Source organism: Siphateles boraxobius, unplaced genomic scaffold (genome assembly GCF_051911475.1).
Source record: "Siphateles boraxobius isolate OS27281-9 unplaced genomic scaffold, OSU_SipBor_1 41, whole genome shotgun sequence".
Taxonomy (NCBI): Eukaryota; Metazoa; Chordata; class Actinopteri; order Cypriniformes; family Leuciscidae; genus Siphateles; species Siphateles boraxobius.
This window is the reverse complement of record NW_027509042.1, coordinates 5,317,292-5,341,217: the sequence shown is the minus strand read 5'-3', so window position 1 is coordinate 5,341,217 and position 23,926 is coordinate 5,317,292. Positions and strand designations below refer to the sequence as shown.

The 23,926-nt window shown below is 40.9% G+C and overlaps 2 long non-coding RNA genes across 3 annotated transcripts in view; both read left to right on the top strand.

Moving 5' to 3' along the window:
* LOC143707185 (uncharacterized) overlaps nucleotides 1-22,761 on the top strand; it is a 28,297-nt gene extending 5,536 nt beyond the window's left edge. The window contains exons 2-3 of the long non-coding RNA XR_013193100.1: nucleotides 21,275-21,387; nucleotides 22,064-22,761. This is a non-coding gene — a long non-coding RNA (uncharacterized LOC143707185). The remainder of the gene's footprint in view (nucleotides 1-21,274; nucleotides 21,388-22,063) is intronic.
* On the top strand, nucleotides 28-13,413 carry LOC143707184 (uncharacterized). Of its 2 annotated transcripts, none has more exons than XR_013193099.1 (2): nucleotides 28-136; nucleotides 12,263-13,413. It is a non-coding gene; the product is annotated as an uncharacterized LOC143707184 (long non-coding RNA). The 2 variants fall into 2 exon arrangements; XR_013193098.1 differs by lacking the exon at nucleotides 28-136 and adding an exon at nucleotides 11,425-11,523.
* Nucleotides 22,762-23,926: the final 1,165 nt, after the last annotated feature.

Below are 23,926 nucleotides of genomic sequence, written 5' to 3'. Positions count from 1 at the left end.
AAATATTCATTAAGAATATGATTTGTTTGCAGTGCAGATGACACTGGGGAAAAAGAACAGATGATCTGCTGTTGATGCATCAAAATCTTGGTCATAGATCAGACTGTTCAGAGCTTCAAGATCAACATGCCCTGGTGTAAGTAAAGTCTCTACTAACCATTCAACACCTGCCTCCTTATATCTGATACAGGCCAAGTAATAAAATAATCAAAGTAAAGACTCTAGGACAAACCATTTCCCTTGACTGAATGCTGCACACTTCCATTATGTCCATTACGCACTATACCATGTGTCTATATTATGAAGTGGCTGGTCATACAAGAATGGGAGAAGAGAAGATTTGGTGATTTGGGCTGTATTAACCTATCTTTTATGCATCCATGACATTTGCGTGTTTAACAAAGACTGTTGCTCAGAATGTTTTGCTTCAGGATCCAGATTTTACATTGGGCATCAAGAGGTGACCCAATACACCTGAATTGTTTATTGTACAAAAGTAAACATGTAGCCTATAGGAATCTAATATAATATAAATACATATACAAATTATTATGTATTTATATTACTGTGAAATGCATAAGCCCAACAATATGCAAAATTATTAACATGGCATAGACTGAATAAAAAAATTCAACAAATTTGGTTTTTAAAGGGGACCTATTATGCAAAATAATTTTTTTACATGGTGTTTGAACATAAATGTTTGTTGGCAGTGTGCGTACATCCACCTTATAATGGTAAAAATCCACCCACTCCTTGTAGTGTCTCAGAATAAGCCGTTTACAGTTTCTTTGCAATGCAACGTCGCATTGCACAGGCCCTGCCCACGACTGCTGATAGACTCTGCCGTATTAGCATTGACCCGTCCTGAGTGATCTGTACAGAGTCCGCCATGTTTATCTCCTCGCCAGAGCATTTAACAGCAGCATTCAACTAAGAAATGTATTCTTATTAAAGCGGCACTATGCAGGATTTCTGTTTTTGTCAAACAGCGATCCCTAGAGTGGCTGTAGAGTACTTGTATTTAACGTTACTGTCGTAAACACCACTCACGCAGAGCGTATCTGCACTCACGGCCTCTGCACTTCATAATAATAAAGTAGCCTACCGCGTTAGGCTTACCTGAGCCTAAATGCCAGATGACACCAATAAAGTGTATGATGTATGTCGCATTATTTCGCAGGGCTCTCAAGTTTTGAAGACAGGCAAGAGTGACATTCAGCCGACAGATACATTTTTGTCATTGGTTGTTGCGTTAAATCTTACCCAGATACAATAGTGCTATTTTCTGATTGGCTATTGTGTAGCTCTACAAACAACACCAGAGGAGACGTGTTTGATTCCTGCAGGTTCCACCGTGAGAGCGGCGCGGCCAGAGTTTTGGCATATTAAATATATTACAAATAGTTTTTCAGCGTGAGAAATACAATGTGTGGCGGGAGAGCGTGACAAAAGAGCGAAATGAGTGACTGTCACGCTCAATGCGTGACACTTGAGAGCCCTGATTTCGTAACAATGTCCGTTATGATGTTGATTATTGCAATTTATCATAATAGTTTTCAAATTGCGCTCATTTACACTATTTACAACATGTTGGCTTATTTATGTCCTGATAATTATGTGAGATATTGACAACTGTTCTCATGATAATCGCAGGAATCAACTTTAACAGTCAAAGACTGAGCGAGTGGGACTCTTGTCCGGTTCCTCGTGCTGTCAGATTCTCGTTACCTTTTTCTTGACTCTTTTCCGACCGCGCTTTCTTCGTTTTTTTCCGCCATTCTGAAAATGCAGCTCCGATGTTTACTCGTGTAATTTCCTCTTTCACTGTTCCTCCGACAATGCTTTTCTAGCTTTCTGCTTCTTATATGCCAGCTTTGCCATGGGACGATAGTTCAGAAGAGAATCAGAATCAGAATCAGAAAGAGCTTTATTGCCAAGTGTGCTTGCACACACAAGGAATTTGTTTTGGTACTGAGGCTTCCAGTGGACATATACAAATACAACATGAAACATAATACTACAAATTATAAGAATAAAAAATAAAAATATAAATATATGAGAATAAAACTATCACAGTTGGGTTTAGTCAGAATAGACATTTTCAGATTTACCGATTATGAACCTATTTACAGTGTTTTGAATATTATAAATAAATAAATCTACATATAAGTATCACCTGAGTTGTGGGATATTGCACTAAACAGTGGGAGTATTGCACTTACAGGCATATGCCTTGGGAGTAGTGTTAACTGTTCAGGAGGGAAATGGCCTGTGGGAAGAAACTGTTCCTGTGCCGAGATGTTCTTGTGGCCATCAGTTGTTCTTATAGCTAGCCGTATCCTGGATGGGGGCGTGTACGCGTGCAGTGCCGTAAAGCAATTCGTTACCTCGCGAGACCTGATATCACACGATACTTCCTAACACTGAGGCCCAAAGTTGCAAGGGTGGTTTTGCGGCTCACAGGCACCAGGGGGGTGCGAGACGACCACCATTCAACACGAAATCAGTAATATAAACATTACAATGACTCCAAAGCTGTTTGGTTAGGGTAAAAAAGTTACTTAGTTCTGCTTTAAAGCTACTAAAGTTTTTCAATCCAGAGCAGAGAGTGATTTTCTGTTTTTCTTTTGTTGTTTGATTCATATTAACAAGCAGTGTACTGTTTCTCTTTCATACACAGATCTAATATACACATACAATTTCTTTACTTGCTGTTTAGGTTCACAGACATAACCGACTGTTAATGAGAACTTTGTGTGTTTTTGACATAACCTTGTGTTTGTTGGACAGCTTAAGCGCAATAAGAGTGAAAGAGATCTTAGTTTAATACTCACGGCACATGACGTCTGACGCTCAGAAAAGCATATATCAGAAGTTTAGACTTATATGGCTTTAAAGGAAGCATGACCGTGATAGATAATCAATATTGATGATAATCAAAACCAAACAGATGTTTTAGTTTTCGGCAGAGTGTCTGAGGCAAAAGCTGTAAAGGCTCCGCCCTCTTCTGGAAAGCAGGGTGGGCAGCAGCAGCTCATTTGCATTTAAAGATACATGCACGAAAACAGCATGTTTTACCTTCCTCTAAAAATGCTGAAACTTCCCAGACACATTATGGGGACACCTGAGACTTATATTACATCTAGTAAAAAGGGGCATAATAGGTCCCCTTTAAATTTCTCTTTAATTTTTATCACAAACCATGTTTATTCTTGCTGTGCCTGTATTTCTTGTAGTCTGGTTTATGTATTTTTTACACCAAAATATGCTAGAGTTTGATTCAATATTCTGCCAATGATGCTAAACAAACTAAATAGTTTTCTTCTCTCTCTCTGTCTCTCTCTCTCTCTCTCTCTCTCTCTCTCTCTCTCTCTCTCTCTCTCTCTCTCTCTCTCTCTCTCTCTCTCTCTCTCTTTCTCTCTCTTTCTCTCTCTCTCTCTCTCTCTCTCTCTCTCTCTCTCTCTCTCTCTTTCTCTCTCTTTCTCTCTCTTTCTCTCTCTCTCTCTCAAAAAAAAATAATTAGCCCATTTATTTTGATTATTGTATTTATTATATAAATATTTTTCATTTGTAATTAGTATTGTTTTTTGCTGCTGCAATCAGATCAGACCTGAGATTCATTTTTGGGTCGCAACCCAACAGTTGAAAACCACTTCTCTAACACAACATCTTGTCTTTCTAAAAAAACGGCACAGTATATTAGATCATTGCTTTCTTCCCAGGGATTTAAACCACCTCCCTCCCTACGGGGAGATATATGGCAGCATTAGTAAAATGGAAAGTGAAGTGAAGGATTATGAAAGTGAGAACTTGCTCACTCTTCCCTCCACCAACCTGCAGTAGACTTGTGCCCCTGCGACCCCACTCAAAGTGGCATTACTATTAGAGCTCTCGGGGCATTTGACCTTCCTGGAAAAAAAACCCTGTCACAAATCCGCCCCAGGGACTTAGTCCTGATGGCTCTTTACAACTAGGAAGGATCTGTTGTTGTTGTTGCTGTAGCTAGAGCTTTTTTTTTTTTTTACGTTACAAATCCTGAGGCTAGAAAATCGCCACATGTATCATGAACATTGAATTCTACATGGCTTTCAGTTTGACCGGCCAGCTAGAGCAGTGTCTAATGTAATCTTAAATGTGTAGGGTAAATTACCCAGCCAGCCCCTAACCACTAATAAAATAAATAAATAAATGTACAAAGAAAGAAAGCAGATTAAATAAATCACCCAACAGGAGTTTTTCCGGTGTCATAAAAATGCACTCTTGTGACAAAACACCTCGATAGGGGACCTGAATATGAAGACGGTGCTCCAGGCAGCAAAATAACAAATTATTGGTCTCAGTCAAGAAAGCAGATGTTGGAAATGCAAATGATTATTGCTCTGCGCTCTTCATTTGTTTGGTTGCGAGTGTAGCCCTTTGTCCCCAGGGTGAACTGCTTTATATTCTTTTATGAGAAGGTGAAAAGAGACACAGGTAAATTGAGAATGGTGGAGATTAGGAGTCTTGAGAAGATTAATTCCTTTCTTTAGGCGTTATCTGTTCAAATAATATCTAGACTTCTGATTTATTATATGGTATACTGTCATAAGATACCAAGCACAAATAAATCATCTGTGGTTTTGAAACAAGCAAATGCAAAATATCTGCACTTAGAAATGTTGATAGTAAATTTATGAGAAAGTATATTGAGTGCAACAGTGCCCGTCCACTTTTCAGCTGTGGAAGTATTCGTCCTGGAAGTATTTTTTACATCAATTTTTCCCATAAGGATTTCCAAAAAGTCTTTGTTAAAGCGTTATAAGCCATGAACCAAGCCAACCAGCTGTGAAGTAAATCATAACATTACAAACTTACAAAAGTTTAAGACTGTGAACTTAATGGCTTTAGTGTTAATTATATATACAAACATTAATTTTTAAGTTTATTGCAAAAGATGCATATTCAAATATTTAAGTATGTTGAGAGCGAAAGGAGACCGAATCGATGACATAATTTGCAGTGCTTCATTGTAGTGGGCGGAGCTAAATAGATCTTGTGTTTAGCTTAATTTTATGCTCTGATTGGTGGAATTTTCTGTACAGCATCATGGGTTATGTACTTATTTAACCATGAATTCCGATGTTAATACGCAAATACTATCGATTAACAACCTCATAGCTCACAGTATAGGCTGTTTATAAATGATCGTTAAAAATCAATTTCCCGATGGAGAAAATTAATGTTTTTATTTCTGGAACCCGAAAGTTGCAGCCTATTGAGGTTTAAAAATATGTATCATGATTTAGGTCTAAATAAATGGATTAGATTAATTTATTATGCATTAATTAGCCTACTTATTATATTATTCAAGTGCACGTTATTTCCACCAAAATACTATACTTACTAAATTTACTGCCACTACTGTTATGCAAGTGATTTTGCAATAATGATCAACTGACTATGTTATTTTACTCCAAAGATAATTGCAAAATAAATGCTTGGACATTTGAGTAAAAAAATTAAAAAATTAAAAAATATATATATATATATATATATATATAATTATGTTATTATTTATATAAATCACAACGTTCAAAATAATTGGTCTAGCAACAAGACGAATAGTCTTCTGCAACAACGTCATGAGACTAGTGTGACACAATAAATTATTAACCTTTCCAAACGGTCAAGTCAAGGCTTGTCATCTATTTCCAGGTATATATTGTAACTTATTTTATTAACTACTGTATTTTGGTGGAAACTCTTGCTTCCGTGTTCATTTTGAGTGCCTCAGGGTCACGTTAGATGTTTTGACAGTGGTTCCCAACAGTTTTGACACCACGATACATCACATGCTGCTCAACAAACGCAGGTCAACTGCTGCACAATAAGCTCATATTAGCATTAAAGTCGGTGTGTTTGCATGCGTGTGACAGAGGGAAGCAAGCGGTGAGGTGAATGGCAGCGTGCCTTTCATTTGCATCTGAGATGCTTCTGTGTCTTTGCTGAGGGTTGACAATCGCTGCAATGTTAACAATGAGGCTACACCTGCGTCCCGCTTTGATGACCCGAGACATTCCTATTTATGTTAATGTAAAAGTAAACCCACTTTGCATGGAAACATCGCTGAGTCAATTTCCCAGGCCTCGTCATGCGGAAAATAGAAGGAATACAAAATATGAGACACGTGAGCCTCGGATATTGCTTGGTGCACATATTCTGAGATAATGTGTGTAGGATGTGATTTAAGGGTTTTAGCTGTAAATCAAATCATATAGCATTTGCCTCCTTAGGCTACTAGTCATATGTATCAGGTCTAAATGGATGGATTCCATAAATGTAACCCTCTGATGCATGAATTATTAAATTAGGAAAGGGAAAAAACATGTACAAGAATATAATCATTCCCTATAAGGGGGCATAAGGAACAGTTTTTTTTTTAGCATCAGTCTTTAAAAATGCAAAACACTGCCTTTGGGATTCAGATGAACAGAAATGAGACTCCTAATGTTAAAGGCTTCAGTAGGGCCCCTTGAGACAGACATGGAAATCAATCAGTAATCATATGGGACGCGTTTGATTTGAGTACCTGCAAAAACCTGCACTTGTGTGGTACTTAATGAAAATCCACAGATGCATCCATTTTTTTTCTCTCTGAAACCTACAGAACATTCGCACACCTTAAAAGTCACACGACTCAAATGCCAGGGCAGTCTCATAAGAGAAACGTTGCTGTAGAGACTTTTATACAGTACTGCACCATCTAAACACCACTTTTGTGACATTCTCATCTCTTCGGAATATTTTGTCAAAGCCTCAACTAACTTCATATACAGTACCAGTAACTGTTTTCAGTTTTAATATCATTTAAAATTTAAGTTATTCCTGTCATGGCAAAGCTGAATATTCAGCATCATTGCTCCAGTCTTCAATGTCACATTATCTTTTAGAAATTATTTTAATATGCTGATTTAGTGTTTAAGATTTTTTTTTCTTTCTTTGTAGAAACCATGATATACTAACCCTGGTTTCACAGACAAGGCTTAACCCTGGTCCCAGACTATTGTGTTTAGCTGAATCTTTAAAGGTGCAGTGTGTGATTTTTAGCGACATCTAGCGGTTCGGCTGCGAGTTGCACTGAGGGCTCAGCCCACTGGTCACCCCTCCCTTTCGAAGAAGCTACGGTGCCTGAAACTGGACAAACATATCGTCGTCTGAGACAACAGAGAATAGCCAGAGTAAGCCAAGAGTGTGTAACATTGTCACTGTTTCTGTACCACAGTCCATTATAAACCACATCACGGATAAAGTTTACAAAGCCATAGTCAGGTGAGGATCAAGGGTCTTAATATATAATATAATAATAGTAATCAGCTGATTGTCTCACAAACGTAACCAGCACATTTCCCCCCACATAGCAAACCCATAATACAGCGAGGGAGAAGAACCACATGAAACTATGCAACTATATATTGTTTCTAACAGGAAAGTAAACGTTTAGCTGGCTCAATATGAGCTGTTACTGTGGCTGGGCTGGTTAAAGCGTAAAGCCTTGTTTAAACTCGACGCGTCCGCGTGAGCCCAAAGGTGCGTGCGGCAAAAATGGCATGATTGTAACAGCGCGCGCGCCTCCGCATCCCCTAGACACCATTTACTACACACAATAGGCTTTTTTTCTCTGATTTTGAAAACTCTTCGCGATCGTCTTAAAATGCTTCCAAGATCGACGGGTTGGTGATTCCTGTAACTGTTGTACGGTCAATGACAAGAGTACTAATCAGCCGTCTCACGAACGTGCAGCACATTTATCCCCACATAGCAAAGCCATAACACAGCGAGGGAGAAGAACTAAGTTACATGAAACAATCCAACTACATATTTTACACCACTGACAACAAGGGAAAAGTCACTACTCACGGTGTTTATGGCTAGCTTCTAGCTTTCTACTGCTTCTCTTTCAAGGTTGTGACGAAACGCGCTCTGTAGCGCTGTTTGTTCGCTGTCAGCTACGGTAGAAACATGACGTCACAATATGTCGACCTTCATAGAAGGGGATTCCCGCGGTTATGTAGATATAAATGTCTCATTCTAAGGTAATAAAAACATTACGGGTAAGTTCTTTATACACCACTGACAACATAGTTATGGATGTCATATTGCATTTCTGTTAATAGATACTCAAATTTTTTACACATTGCACCTTTAACTGAAAGTAACTTGCACTGACATATCTTAAAATTTCTCAGTGCCATTGTTTCGTCTTAAAGGGATAGTTCACCCAAAAATGAAAATTCTGTCAGTATTTACTCACCCTCATGTTGTTCCAACCCCGTAAGACCTTCGTTCATCTTCGGAACACGAATTAAGATATTTTTGATGAAATCTGAGAGCTGGATCACTGAGATTGAGCTGGGATTGAACTTGCCGGCCTCGAAAAGTTATTAAAGACATCGTTAAAATAGTCCATGTGACTACAGTGGCTCAATCTTAAGTTTATCAAACGACGAGAATACTTTTTGTGCGCATAAAAAACAAAAATAACGACTTTATTTCAACTATTCATTTCCTTCTCTCTGGGCCTCGAGTCAGGTTACTAGTTTAACAGCGTATGATCTGTTGTTGTACGTCACATGCATCACCCACATGACCAGCGTCGGCCAATAGTGAGCCTACGTGTGACGTAGCTCTACGCAATTACACTAGTTTAACTGACTAGAGGCCCAAAGAGAAGGAAATGAATAGTTGAAATAAAGTCATTATTTATGTTTGTTTTTGCGCACAAAAAGTATTCTCGTCGCTTGATAAACTTAATTTTGAGCCACTGTAGTCACTTGGATTATTTTAACGATGTCTTTAATAGCTTTTCGAGGCCGGCAAGTTTCAATCCCTCAAGAAGCCTATGGACTAGTATGGAGGAGTGATCCAGCTCTCAGATTTCATCAAAAATATCTTAATTCGTGTTCTGAAGATGAACGAAGGTCTTACGGGGTCGGAACAACATGAGGGTGAGTAAATACTGACAGAATTTTCATTTTTAGGTGAACTATCCCTTTAAGATTCACACCAGAAAGTTATTTTTTTAGGGCACATTTATAAAAGCTACTTAAATTTTCTAATTGAACTAAGGTCTAATCCTGGCTTAATCTTTTATATCTATAATAATCCTATCTTAATCTTTTATATGTGTATATATATATATATATATATATATATATATATATATACATACATACTTTTTTCAGCAAGGATGCATTCAATTGATCAAAAGTGACAGTAAAGACATTAATAATGTTACAAAAGATTTCGGTTTCAAATAAATGCTATTCTTTTCAAATCACGGTTTACACAAGAATATCAAGCCGCAAAAATGGTTTTCAACATTGCTAAAAATAAGAATCATTATTAATAAGTGAGCACAAAATCAGCATTTTACAATGATTTCTGAAGAATGTGACACTGAAGACTTGAGTAATGATGCTAAAAATTCAGCTTTGCAATCATAGAAATAAATTACGTAGAAATAGACATGCCCATGACGTGTACATCATAAGATATGAAGAACATACTGAATAATTGTAAACCATGTAAATTAAGAGAACAATTTGAGTTATGTAATCTAATTGGGTAATTGTTACAATGATGGTAGATTGTAAGTCATGGCATTCTGACATGTTAAAATCCCTCAATAGATTTACTTTCATTAATTCAGCTCATAAAAGCCATGAATATTATCGACTTAATTTTTTTAAATTCTACGAACACCATTTTTTACAATGTGATGTTTTGTTTAAAAGCTGCTCGAGAAATGTTGCTTAATGAGAGTGCATTAAAAAAAGCTCTTCCTTGTGGTTAGCATTAATACGCCGCTAAATACCACCTAAAAGAGTTCTCAATACATGCTTTTCTTGGGTCACAGCAGCTCAGAATCATGACAAAACTCCTTTAGACATTGGCCTAAACTTAAATGCCGGTCATGAAGAAATTCATTCAGGAATTACAAATTTCCAATATTTAGGAATTAGTCAGGGTTTGTGGCCATGGTACAGAATCGGTCCCAATAGAGAGGAGCAGTACAGTGGTTAAATGAGTTCTCCGGAGTATTTTTAAATGCCCAGACCCTGGGGTGAATACTTATCCCCTAACTGAGGGACGATTTGAGGCTGGCAGTGGACGGGGTGGAAAAGATGGACTGGTAATTGCCGTGCCAAGGCAGGGTTATATTAGAATGCCTGAATACATGAATAAGTTTGTTGCAGATGCCGTGCAAACTTGAGCTTAGGAAACAAGTTTAGGGAGGAGGGAGGGGGGAGGGCAGATGCAGTCTGAATAGCATCTTTCCTCAACAGCTGCATCTATTAACTATATTTTTAAATTCTTTAAGAAAATTTGCCTGTTGCTTACCCATGCAAAATGTAATGCTACAATAGAGTGTTGTGGAAGGTTGCCAGGGTATTGCTAAGTGGTTTCTAATGTGTTCTGAGGATGTTTTAATATGGTTGCACTGTCTCTATATTCTCTAGGTCAATCTTTCTATGGGATTTTTCACCCATTTTATTTTCTACCAGGTAAAAATTGTAATACTATAGCACACTTCTTAATTAGCTGGACAATTGTATCGTGCATGTCTGAGTTCTTTTTTTTAGACTTAAGGGGCGGCCGGTCACACTGCACTTTTCATTTCATTCAAACGCATGCAAATGCATCAGACCGGAAACGCAAGCTCATGCTGTTTCGCATTTCGCTGCGTTCCAAAGTTAAGTTTGGTGAACTCTGAGCTGCGAATTCGCATCACAAATAGAAGATCGATACGTCATGCCGTGACCTCTTGGCTGAATTAAAAGAACTATATATTTTTGCAGTAGATTGTATATTTTTTACATTTTAAGTGTATTACTATTAGTTATATGTTGAATTCATAGTTTAAAAAAAAAAAGACTCTGCAGAGCGTGATGTCATACCCAGAACGTTGCAGTGTCCGAAGAAATTTCGTATTCTCAAAATCTAGTGTGAACGCGGCTTTACTTATGCAGGGTCCCTGCAGGTCAAGAATTCGGATCAAATTTAAGATCCTAAAATCTGATATGGTATAACAAAAGTAATAATTATTATTTAAGTGGTCTTAATTTGATGTGTTTCATTTTATTTTATTTAGTTTTAAATTCAAGAAAACTCCAGGGTGCTTCCTTCCATGGCAGTGCAGCCATTCAGCTGCCCATTGTTTAGGAAGTTTTATGGTTAAACGGTTTTCTCGACACTCGTTGGCTTTGTTAAAAATTTATGTCTGCTTGTTTACACCAGTTTTGATGTCTACATGGAAAGCCAACATCAGTTAAATTGTGGCATTCAGCATTAATCTTTAAATGACCTGCAAGGTTTGTAATGCAGTCCTGCTCTTTCAAGCAGACCCACAGGGTGTGATACAGTTTCATGCAGTTTAATAGACAAACACGGTGCAAGAGTGGGGTTTAATCCATAGTCACTCCAAGGCATATTTTATTGAGTACAAACTGTGAAATCTATTGTCATCTCCCTATGTTTGGGGTAAGAATTTGATTACTCTATATTAGGTTCATTGAAATGATATTCGATGAAATCAATAGCAGGCATCTATATCAAATGATGGAACCAGTACAGCCATTTCCACGAGGTGGCGCTCTAATGTCATTCTAAATAGTTTAGAACGATTATCAACAAACAACAAGAGAGTGGATGGTGCGATGTACGATGTGTCCTTGTATGTACATGTTTTGTTGGTCTTAGAACAGCATTCTTGTCAAAATAACATAAGATGGAAATAATAGGCTGATAAAATGTTGTTCAGGTTCTGACTTCAGATGAAACCCTTAATCAACCCTAAACCTAACCATACAAACGAATTGGATAATAAGAGTGTGGATCTAGGAACACATTCTACTTAGAAAAATCCCAGTCACCATTCTGGTATATTTGGATGGAAAATACACTCATTCAAATTTTTGGGGAATTAAATTTAATTGTATATTATTTTTTTCAGCACAGTTGCTCATTGATCAAAAGTGGCATTAAAGACATTCATAATGTTACAAAAGACAAAAAATATATAATATTACTTTACTGTATTTTGGTCAAATAAATGCAGCCTTGGTGAGCATATATATTTTTTTAAACACATTAAAAATCTTACAACCTCAAACTTTTGGATAGTAATGCATATGAATAATTTTTCAAATCATTGTGCATCTGTGATAATATTAACACTTTTCTGTGATTTTAAGCACTCTTTTGTTTCATTTTTGAACAGTATTGGATTGCCACTTGAAACCGCTAGCCTGACCTTCAGACTGACGGCAGAAGGTCTGGAGTCCATAGCTGCTTTCATTGGCCAAGAACCGCCCAGAGGCCGTCTGACTGACATGTAAAGCAAACAATTACAGTTCGTTTTGTTCCGCTTCATGATTGAGGGCATGAAAATGTAACGTCGATGTCCCGGTGTGTTAAACTCTTGGATGTATTATAAAGAGCGAACTTTACATACTTCACATACTTTTGAAAATCCAGTATTTAGTTGATCCTGATAAGCGCTCACTGTCACAGTTGTAAACATGACTGCGTTCTTCTTCCTTGAGAGGGTTTGCCGTCACGGCATCTTTGTTTCCAGATGGACAGTTAAAGAACACGATACACATGTCTCCCGGACATCCTGTAGAATTCAACCAATCAGATGACTACTTCGAAAAACCTGAATAAGTATGCCATATGCATCAGACGTTCAGCCAGCGCTTATGGGCGTGATGTCTGAGGCTTAGACTACTTGAAGCCCAATGTAAAATCTAAAGCAAGAATCTCTATTCTAGATATATATCAGAAAAAATTTATGTATATTGACAAAGCTGGTTTATAAAAATTCAAAGTTCGTCTACAGCACCACCACCAGAGGCCTTCCTGTGGTGACGCATCACTTGTCTCACAGATTGTACCCACTCAGCAGGCTGGCCATCTGGCTTGTCTTTACAACAAGGACAGAAATACAAATCATACCTAGCCACAGATATTGCAGAGGTTACACATTACCAAAAAGGAGGGGAAAAAAACAATTCTGACGTAAAATCAGTGGAGCGCTGCAGCTCCCAGCCATATGGGGACTTAAATGGATCCTAGAATTGTTCAGACTATCTGCTGAGCGCAGGTTTTAGAACTACACAGAGACAAGCCTCATCCAACATAACGCAGGGGAATGTACTCGCTGCTGTGTTGACACAATGAGGGCACTATATAGAAGTTTAAGAGCATCAATTTCAGTGTCTGTTCAAGGGGCCATGGGCCTTTTGTGTGTTAAAGAATATTTACCATCAGACGATGCTGCTGCCAGTGACTATGTTTCGTCAATATGAGTTATAAGTGTTGTCACGCGTGGATTCACGCAAATGTGCAGAGCTAAATAAACAGCAGTATAGTAAGCAGTGTAATCTGTTAAATTTTGTGGGGGTTTTGTCTTGATTTAATTAATCTCAAAGAATTTCTTTGATGGTGGACATGTCTACATCTTGAGAAATGAGGCTCAAAAATGGAAACAATTAAGTTAACCCCCCTGCTTCGTAAAGTTTATGTTATGTTGTTTTAAAGGTTCCTAATTTTTTCAAAAACAATTTCATTTCTCATAATATACATTGCAGCTAAGGGTGGGTGATATACTGGTAGACACTAGACACGATTAACCGATAGACATTTGTCAACCGGTAGAGATTTTGGACAATCGTCTCTATCGTGGTTACGTTCACGTGACGTTGCTGTGCTATGCAGTAACGAACGAAGTATTCCGATTTAAAAACAAGTGATTTTAAAACGTGAAGCGCATTTTGCTATATGCGCATGTTGTCAGACAGACTGTTTCTCAGCGTTGTCTGAGAGACACGCGCACATGAAGCCGCTGCTCATAAAGTGCGTGAGAACTGAACTGAGTGCCTTTTGCTGACTAATTGACCATTCGCAAAGACCCCCCCTTTAGTTACTCTTGCTATGTCCAACAAGCCACGCCCGCTCTCACACCACATCATGTTCTCACACAGTAAAAAAAAAACATTGCGGAGCAAAGAGGACACTGACAACACACTGACAGACAGGACAGACCAGGTTACCTTTGATATGAAACAAAGTTTCAACTTTCAAATTTGGTAATTTTTTTTAAAGAAATTTAAACAATAAATAACATTTTGTGGCTTTTAAATGTGTGGTGAGAGATCACTGTAGAGCCTCTTAAAGCTGCTCGTGAACTGATCATCTTGTCCTTCTAGTTAATTTATGGTATCAAATAAACATGAAGAACATAAGAAGGAATGTTGTTTTAACCGCGGAAAGACATCGGTACACTCCGTTTTTCAAGTTCAAATCCTCCAATGTTATTCTAAAAAGTCAACTCTCTGCTCGACTGCTTTGTCGGACAAAAATGGCGGATTCGGCAGATTATGATTGGTCATATCGCCTGTCAATCATACACCCTGCGAAGGGTCAATTGGGCTTGAGCGGTGAAATACATACTTTGCAAGTAAACACCGTAATTTATGTCTTAAGTGAACGTAAACTGTTGAGAAAGAAAACGCACGAGTATATTGGATCCGTGCAGTCGGTCTTAAAGTGACAGTAGCCTAATTTACCTACTGTCGTTATTAAAGCTGCTGTAGGTAACTTTTGTAAACAAATATATTTTTTACATATTTGTTAAATCTGTCATTATGTCCTGACAGTAGAATATGAGACAGATAATCTGTGAAAAAATCAAGCTCCTCTGGCTCCTCCCAGTGGTCCTATTGCCCATTTGCAGAAATACACCGCTCCAGGTCAGAAACAACCAATCAGAGCCAGGAGGAATGTCTTAGCAGTGTCAATCATGCTGGTGTTGATCACCCCTCTCTTGCACAGCGCGAGCGTGTACCATCATTCAAACTCAAAATTGCCGGTGTGCTGCAGCTGTGCTGATGGCGGAGAAACGTCTCAGGTTACGACTGTAACCTATGTTCCCTGAGAACAGGGAACGAGACAATACGTCAACGACGCTATGGGGAACGCCTCAGGCGTGACAGGTGTCTGAAATCACTATCAAATCACGTCAATCATATTGACCGGCGACAGCCCGTGAATCATTAGCGTGAATGATTAACGTGCGACCTGGAAGTATAAAGGGGCGCCTTGCAAACATGACAAATCACCTTATCGTCTGAAGGGACTGTACGGTAGGCAAGCCCCGCGGCATGGCAGGGAGACGTATTGTCTCGTTCCCTGTTCTCAGGGAACATAGGTTACAGTCGTAACCTGAGACGTTCCCTTTCGAAGGGAACTCAACAATACGTCAACGACGCTATGGGGAACGATATACCAACGCCGCCATGCTAAGGGGAGTGCATGCCAAGTGGCAGTGACAACTGTCAGAACCAGCAACTTCAAATGAAACGCTAGAACCACTCACCCTCAGGTCACACTGGGCTGTCAGTGACAGCATTCCCTACGGTCATAGCCCAAGCTACAGCCTCACAGAAAAACCTTCATAAACATGGTTAAATGAAAGGTCTACCTGGGCCGGCTCCGGGCCTGGAACCTCAGCTTCCAATTAGAAGGGGTCCCTTCTAGGGAATGTGGCCAGGGAACCCAAGGGAACCCCAGCCAGTCACTATTCAGGGGAACGTACTCTGCCCCGAAATGCCACCAGGACGGCCTGACCTGGCGCCAGTACATAGACACTTAGTCTGGCCAAATCCTGTCTGTCTGAAGACAGAGCCTCTGGACAAATGCCTTAAGTAAGGCATCCAACCCGAGGGACTGCGAAGCTGGCAGTGAACCACTCGGCCCGGATCTCAGAGACGGGATATCCCGGAGAGTATGACTCAGCATAGTGCTTTCCGACCCTTGCCAGCGAGGGGAGTTTCTCTACTCGATCCACGGATCAACCCAGTGTCTGTGTTTCAAAACACTGAGGAGGCCTGTGAAGGCCTAAGGGCTGATCTAACTGGGAGGCCTCACGAGAGGCCTACGACCGTCTGACCAGACTCAGGCAGCCGCATGCTCAAAGAGACCCTCATGAGGGGAGCACAAGGTCTGCCTGATAGGCAAACCAGGCTGTAGGCAGAAAAGGTTCCGGGAGGGCAACTTTAGCAGAGAATGAACACTTTAGCGAGCCAGGGCGCAAGCTCGCCTTCAGCAGCTGCCTATTAAGGCTAGCTGAAACTGATAGCAAGAGACCACTAGCTTCATAAACCCAGCACCACTAGGGAGCGTTACAGGGAGGCCCGGAGAGGCCTACTACCTGATCCTTTAGGGAGGCCAAGAGAGGCCTGCTACCTTACAACCACAGTATGTGGGGAGCTCACCTTCAGGGAGGCCTGGTGAGGCCTACCACCTGGTCACCACTATCTGTGGGAACTCACTGGTAGCTTTGAGCCCTGAGTCCGGGTGAAAGTATAAGGTGGCCTGCTAAGGCCAGCCAGCTGGGGACTCGCCTATCAGGGAGGCCTGGTCGGGCCTACTAGCTAATAGCAAGTCATATTCTGCCATAAAGTACACTGTTGGAAACCATACTACACAGCATAATTCACTAATGGGCTTCCAGTAGCGCTATAAGGTATGTCCCACAATGTTGGGACTCACCTCCGAGGAGGCCTGTTTAAGGCCTACTACCCATCAGTGAGTCAACTGCCTGAACCACCAAGGCCAGCCACGTAAAGTGAGCTGGCCTACAGTGCCCTCTGGGGGGCTGTCCAATCAAGGAGGCCTGCTGAGGCCTACTACCTAATGGCCGCCTACAGCATCCTGGTGCCTAATCACATTGCCCATGGCAGTGTACTCCGCAAGAAAGCTAGCACCCTTAAAACAAGGGGAGTACAACATACGCCACTCTGCCTCAACGGAGGCCCCAGGGGCCTACCATCTATGCATGGGCGTCAGCTCAGGGCAATGCTCTGGCTTCAGGGGAGCGTACTTCGACCAAAGAAGAAGTGAAGCTTACTTCATACTCGACCCGAGCCATAGTGGTGCAAGGTGGGATAAAACAGAACTGGGAGTGAAGTGCTCAGACCTACCCTGTATCACAGGGGAATACTCACACCTCACCCTGAGGTTATCAGGGTGCGGGCCTGCCAGCGGCTCTAGGGGTGACAGAAATGTATCTGTGCCCAACCTAGGGGAGTGGGGCTTGAATGAAAGCCAACCACCTACAACCTAGCGCTCGAGCAGTAGCTCAGCGAGGTGAGTGAAGCCTAAACTGGCGGCCTAAATCCATAGGCCAGTTCTGCATGGCAGGGTCGGGCAGGAAACCCAGTCTTCTTCGTGAAGCGAAAGACGGCCTAACCCTGCTCAATAAAGACATATATACCACGGAGGCCTGTTTGAGGCCTACCATGTCCTTACAAACCATCCTCAGCACCACGCTGCATTACTCTAGTCACCCCAGAATGCAGAGAAGGGGGCGGGCCTTGGCCTAACGACTCCCACGGGAGGAGGCTGTTTATACAGGGATGCTAGAAACCAACATTCACACAGTGAAGGGTCAGAGGAAGAAATGCTAAAACTTTTAGCAGAGCGCCTCTAATATCCCTGGCACAGCCTAGGCCAGCTACAGAGGCGGCCCTGGTGAGGGCCAGCCTGCAAGCATAGATCAATCTGAGGGCTCGGAGGAGCCACAGCCTTACTAAAGAATATAGTCTGTATTATTCCATACAAAGGGCTGCAGAATCGCTCAGCCTAATGAAACCCAAACAGAGCTCAAGGGGCGAAATACTCAGGAAGAAGTCAACGGACCCGTGGGCCGGACATAAGATCTATCTGAAGCTCTAGCGTCAGTCAACACTCTAAGTAAAAAATTCTAAGAGAGAGACCAACTACTCTACCCTGAGGTGGCTAACAGCCCGAAGGCTAACATAGTTATCGTTCTGGCCACCTAACGGGGAACTTCAGGGCCCTAATGATCCAGGAAACTTCTCTTACCTTATTACCTTGACATGACCCCATAGCTCTATACAGGGAACGAGGTCTGTAGAGAGATACATCTCGGAATTTTAATTCACAAAAAATTACTCTTAAAAGACCAGTCAGCTCACCTGCGGCGTGCGGAGTGAAGACTCGCCAGATAGTTCTTTATGACCCTGGGGTCCACCACTTTACATGCCTGAAAGAGGCGTTTCTACTAGCCAAGCCTAGGCGGGCCATTGGAACATCGTTCTTATCATAGGCCCAGCCCCAGGCCTGATGTAATGAACGTCTGGGGAGTCAGAAGAGAGGAGAGGGCTGGATTTCTTTTTAATGAAGCCCTCCGGGGAGATTATCCATCAGCGACACTGTGTGCGCTTGTGCTGGATAACCTCCCTCAGATCCCTCTTCTTGCGGGAGTCACGCCTCTTCTGCGCCCTGTTCCTCCACGGAGGGGGCGCACGAGAGGCGACACTGGCTCTCTGGCCCTGTCTACGGTCCTCGGACCGTGAAGGGCCAGGCCCTCCCGCCTGCCTGGGTGTGGAACCGGATCTCAGCGGTATGCAGGATCCTGCAGCAGGTCGGCCTGATATGCCTGCAGCACCGCCATAGTGTGCAGGGAAGCACCAGCCTGAACCGCTGTGGTGTATGCTCTGCCATTCAAACGTGCTGTTGACTTTAGCGGTTTGGATGGCAGGGTTGGAGCTCTCAGTGTCGACGCCTGCCCAGACACGAGATAGTTCGCAAACGACTCGTCAAATGGGCGGCATCGACACATACCCATGCTCTGCGACCCCCTCAACATCAGCGAAATTAACCCGCTGATGTCGGTGAATACTGGCAGAGTATGGGCTCTTCCATGCCCTCTCGATCTCCGTGTGAAGATCAGGAAGGAATGGAAGGCTCACCTGAGCTGGTGTGTATGGCAGGGGAGAAACCGATCGCCAACTCCTACCGCGAGCGGTCTCTCCTCTAGCGCGTCGCCATGGCAGCTACAGCCTGTTGGCGGCGCGCTCCACAACATCCACCAGGTCTGCATACACGGGGCAGGGTGGCTGAGAGGGTTCAGGATCTACCTGATTATAAACCTCCTCAGCCATCTCCTGCTCGTCCTGAAGAGCAGCAACTGCAGGAAACCATTGGTGCCTGCAGTTCGCCCTCGTCAGCCATCGAATCATTTGAGAGGTTTACAGGACTCTCAAGATGATCGATGAGCTCTATCTGGAAGCCCATGATGCAAGTCGCCGCTCTGCCTCGGCACGAGCGGGACCACGCGGACCAGACGTTGAACCCCCTTCACTCGAGAAGAGGGCCAGACGAGAGCGGAGCGTTTTAAGAGAAAAACGCTCACAGTTCACACAGAGGATTCCCTCGAGAACCCCTCGTGCGCGCTCTTCTCCCAGGCAGGAAAAAACACACTCGTGTGCTGTACATTTAATTTTCTTACCGTTTCATTGAGTAGCGTTTTCAAACAGACAGTCCCTGAAGACGATGAGATGATTTGTCATGTTTGCAAGGCGCCCCTTTATACTTCCAGGTCGCACGTTAATCATTCACGCTAATGATTCACGGGCTGTCGCCGGTCAATATGATTGACGTGATTTGATAGTGATTTCAGACACCTGTCACGCCTGAGGCGTTCCCCATAGCGTCGTTGACGTATTGTTGAGTTCCCTTCGAAAGGGAACAACCTAAACTGCCAATTTCCAAGAATTTTTTTTAGCTAGTATTAGTTTTTTGTGAAATTAAAAATATGGACAATAATTATGAAATTTTAATCGTATAAAAAATGTATATAATAGCCTATTAAAAGCAAAAATAACTATATCGTTATTGTGAAATAAAATTAGTCAAATCTTGATATAAGATTTTAGTCATATCGCCCTCCCCTAATTGCAGCATCACTCACGGTGTCGGTTCGATCAAGGATTCGGTCCATCTAAACCCTGGCTTTCTGAGAGTCTACTCTACTCTGAATGGTCATATGGCCCAGTCTGTTGTGATTGGATATACGTCCATTACCATATCTTAATAACAGTTTGATCTTCCTCAGCAGTTGATACATAGTGATTCCAACAGTAGCAATGGTGCGGTTTTATGGGATCAATTCGAGCGTGAGTCCTGATCCTTTGGAAGTGAATGCAAAGTGTATTTTGCTTTCGCATCGCAGAAGCAGCTTTTTCTTGAAGTTTCGACAACACAAATCAAACTCTTCCAGTATTTGAGGTTGGGAACTTGCATTATGCAAATTTGGGGGGGGGGGGGGTAGGGGTGGAGTTCCCCAGTATCAGCAGAAGCAGTGTTGCTGCCGGATGAGAAAAACTAAGAGAGAGAGGTGACTGTGGACTGTCTCTAATAAAGCCTGAGGAAAAAGTCCCACCTCCAAGTTTGCTTTACCAATGAGAAGGGTGGACTTTCTGGCGGGAATTTCCTCTGTGGGCAAGATTTATGAGTCTTTGTCCTAAGTGTGGTGTGGTTAGACCTCTGCCTTACCCTTTTTCTGTTCATTAATGTTCAGATAGATATAACAAATCCACACTGTATTCTAAGAGAAGTTGATGTACATCAAAGTGTGAGTCATTAAATGAAGATTAATTAGGTAGGAGACATGATACAGGTGAGGTTACATTGACAGTTGGATGGTTGTATAATAAAATACATACCATAGTATATACATAATAGTACACAAGACAGTAAATCATTCACACAGTTTCTGGAACGCAGGTTCATTTATAGATCAGTTAGTCTATGATTAATGCAGCAAAGTCTGTATTAAAGATTGTTTCTGTCTTCCCATTGTCTCTCTCTTGCGCATGTGGCCACATTCCTTGACAGCAATAAAAGCAACTTATCTGATCGTATCCATGGTAACCCAAAGGCCCCTCTTGCACCCACTAGGGGGATGGGTCACAGGTCCCAGAGTGAGTTTTAAAGATTATCTGTTAACCATAACAAAAAATTGTGTCTGATTGGTCTCAGTTGCTACATAGGTTTGTGTAGGAAGTAAGACTGGATTTACTGATGACTCGTTTCAGGCAGTTCAGAATTAGTTCTTTCTTTCGGGACACAATAACTCCATTTGTCATCAACTTTGATCTTTGAAACTTTTTAGACCTAAAACAACTATAGGCTATTACACACTACATGAAATGCAATAGCCGAAAAAGCATAATTGTTCACTTTAATATCTGAATTGTTTCGTTAAAGATTGAATGGAGAATAAATTGAAACTTTTGCTTAGTCAACATGAAATCGCTTTCACAGCCCATTTTACTACTGTAGTGATGAATTTTGGAGTAAAACAATATGTTTAACTAAATGTAAATAATGCCTTTATAAATAACACATTTTTATCCAACAGGAATTTATTGAATTGTAAAAAGTGGCCATTTCATACTAGAATGCAGCCAGAGCTGAATGAGTTTGCAGTGGATTGTGGAGGACTTTAAAGAGGATTTTAACCGGTGTGTGGAGGTAAAGTTCACCTTTGAGAGAATCTTGATCCATCTCAACGCTGACTGTTTTTGCCATCCCATTTTGTTATTAAAGTCAACTGCCATGAAATTGCTGCTTTAACTATTGGCAATATTTTAGAAAGGCTGCATGACTTAAATGACTCAACTGCTGTTTGGCTATTGGTTAACATTTTCTGATAGCCTGTATGACCTAGGTCATGACAGCCAAAAAGGAAAGTTGTTCCAGAGTCAGAACTAGTTATTTTGATGAATTATAATACAGAGATTTTTTTGGTTACACTTTATTTTAATGTGTCAGTATTACAGTGTAATTATACATTAAGTTCTGGGTAATAGTAATTAACTACATCAGCTTACTATAGGGTTATGATTAGGTTTGGTTTAAGGTTAGTTGCATGTAATTATAAATAATTTATAATTGTTGCTATAGTAACTACATGCAACACGTAACAAGGACACTATAAAATGAATACAGCTCTATAATCCTATGTCTATAATCCTACATGTGTGTCTATTTTTCCTAAGACATTTTAGGAAAAATATCTAAGATATGTCAAGATTGATTGACAAGAAAAAAAAACATAGCAGACAATTTAAAAAACCTATCTTCTTCAGCTATAAAAAAAAAATCAAACATAAAAGGGAAATAATACTTTCTTCTTGGTCAAACTAAGGTTTTACATGATCTTGCCAGATTGTAACTGGACATTTCCAGGAAAGCACAAGTGACTTTCTAAGGCATAAGATGAAGTGTGCAATGAGTAAACAGAGCTAAGGCCACAGCTCCACTGTGAGAGCCATTAGCAATGACATTACTGCCTTCTAGCACTGGTGCAATTTAAGAGTATTGCAAAAAATAAATTTCAGAAGATCTGTCCGGCCATTAATGTAACTGACCTACTCCAAATAATAAAGTTGGATCTGAAATACAAATAAGACTTCATACATCAGATTCTGCTAATGTAACATCTATTTCCTCAGCTCATTGGTGTTTAATTATTGCATATGTAGCTCCTGTGCGAAAATACAGATTGAATCAGCATGTATGCAATCTGTTTGTGGATGTATTTGTAATTATCCCAATGCATTGCATTCAGTTGTACAATGAGCAATGTTGCCTCCCTAATCAAGCATTGATGTGCATGGTTCAGTGTGCTGTGTGGCTCATTTGCTTCTTATTTCTCATTCTGTGCAAATACAATGCTGGGCTGTATGGAGACTTGAACAGACAAACATTAGCTGTGTAACATATGTCCTGAACCACTGTGATCTATGTCCACCTGGCCAGAATTGACCCACTGTGGATTAAGAGATCCAAATTGGCTGTTTGATATATGGCCAGTCCTTGTTAACAATGTTCCCTCCTGTCAATTGTCTCATTGCTTTCAAGGTCAACCGCCCTCTTCTGCTGGACAAATCAGAGAGCTTACTATAATCAGTGATGCTCGCACATACACGCACTTTCAAACTCGCTCATGAGTGTGAGCGTCAACGTTGAAAAATATGTGACTGTATGTGTTTTAACATGACTGTCTAATTTATTTTAAATATGCATGAAGAAAATATGAAATTCATTCATGTTTTGTCCTAATCATGGCCTTATATCTGTGATTCTATCTTCCTTTCTTTAGAGCTTGTAGAAAATACATTGTATTGCCGGCAATTACTGATTCATGCTTGTTTGTTGTGCTTTTGACTGCAAGACCCTGAAACAGATCAATACCAGACTTCACATCCCAGACCAAGACTTGATGATTTATGAACTACAGTAAATAAAGAAAATTATTGTATCCTTCATTTCTAACAGTTTCATGTTGCAAGCTGAAAAACATGATCAAATCAGAAATCTGTTTTCCAGTTACGCCTTTAAATATGATATCAACATGGAGTGACTGTCACGAACACACACAGGAAAAGACAGATCCAGTTGCAGTATGTTTATTAGGGTAAACCGTACTCACAATCCAGTCCAGGCAAGGTTCAAAATCCAAAAAGGCAGTCCTAAACATAAAACACAAACAAGCCTCAGGCAAAGGCAGGGCACAGAAGTGTGAGGACATAAAAACAACGACTCTGTGACAAACACTAAAACAGAGAGGGTATATATACACACACAGAACTAACAAGGTGATGGGAAACAGCTGAGTGCAATGAACTGATGAGTAGGCTTGGGTATCGAGTATCGATTGGAACCGGGACTAGCTTTATTAGCTTTTATTTACTAGCTAGCGATTTTCCCGGTATCGTTCAAAAGTTTAAATTTCGATTCCTAGTTTCGATTCACAGACCGCGTCTAGTTATACGCTTGAACACTTTGAATCCATTTGCGCGTCAAGAGCGAAATTAATGCACGTAAAAAAGGAGTATTCGCGTCTATATAAACATAGACATTATAAACTGTAAAGCGAGTCCGTCCCCATTCGCGCCGCAGGAATTTTTTACGCACGTAACGTGTCTTTGCATTGAAATCACTCGCGCCAGACGCTCTATTCGCGTCTGGTGTGAACGCAGCATCAAACCAAGGCAAGGATATGTTC